This window comes from Magnolia sinica, chromosome 2 (genome assembly GCF_029962835.1).
Source record: "Magnolia sinica isolate HGM2019 chromosome 2, MsV1, whole genome shotgun sequence".
Classification (NCBI taxonomy): domain Eukaryota; kingdom Viridiplantae; phylum Streptophyta; class Magnoliopsida; order Magnoliales; family Magnoliaceae; genus Magnolia; species Magnolia sinica.
Genome location: NC_080574.1, coordinates 47,941,735 through 47,942,710, shown reverse-complemented (window position 1 = coordinate 47,942,710; position 976 = coordinate 47,941,735). Strand labels below are relative to the sequence as shown.

Genomic DNA, 976 nt, shown 5'->3' with positions numbered 1-976 from the left:
TTCTAGATTTTCTTTTCCTTTCTTAGGATTAGGTTTTTAATTGAGGGCTGCGAGTGTTTCATGCCCAAGTGGGCCCGTGACAACACTCGACGTCTCTTGACTGAAGGAGGATTGGTTGAGGGGTTGACTATCCATCGCAGGACTAGACACCGCTCGAAATCCCCTGAGTTAACTGAAGTTATGGCTGAAGACCAACCTCCTCTACTTCCACCAAGGGTGGAGGATACCCAAGATGAGAATGAGGTGCAACAGGCACCCCCGCCTCGTACTTTACGAGATTTTCTACAACCGGCGAGAGTGAGTACGCCCTCATGCATGATTTTCCTTGAAAACACAGACAAATGGACATCAAGCCAGGAGTTATCCAACTCCTTCCCAAATTCCATGGACTTGAATCAGAGAGTCCATATTTACACTTGAAAGATTTCGATAAGATTATAGCTACATTATGTTTTCCTAATGTATCTGAGGATACAATCAGTGAAATTCTTTCCTTTTTCTTAAAAGAGAAAGCTAAGATGTGGTTACATTCACTGGGTCCTAGATCCATTGGCACATGGAACGACATGCGGAGGGATTCATATAAAAATTCTTCCCACATCATAAAACGATTATCCTCGAAAGCAATCATGAACTTTGCCCAAAAGGAAGATGAAACATTCTTCCAATGTTGGGAAAGGTTCAAAGATTTGGTCAGTTCATGCCCACAACACGGATTTGAAACGTGACGCATTACAAATTTTTTCTATGATGGACTGACATCTTCCATGCGCCAAATGATCGAGACAATGTGTAATGGAGAGTTCATTAATAAAGATGTTGACGAGGTATGGGATTACCTCGATAGTCTTGCTGAAAAAACACAATCATGGGACTATTACCCAATGGCGAACACCACGTTTAGGCCGACTCAAATAAAGGAGAAAGGTGGATTATATCTCCTGAAAGAAGAGGATGATCTCAAGTGTAAAGTGAC

At 42.1% G+C, this 976-nt stretch overlaps 1 non-coding gene across 1 annotated transcript; it reads right to left on the bottom strand.

The window, feature by feature from the left end:
- Positions 1-613: 613 nt before the first annotated feature.
- LOC131238334 (small nucleolar RNA R71) lies at positions 614-718 on the bottom strand. The gene has a single exon (XR_009167735.1). It is a non-coding gene; the product is annotated as a small nucleolar RNA R71 (small nucleolar RNA).
- Positions 719-976: the final 258 nt, after the last annotated feature.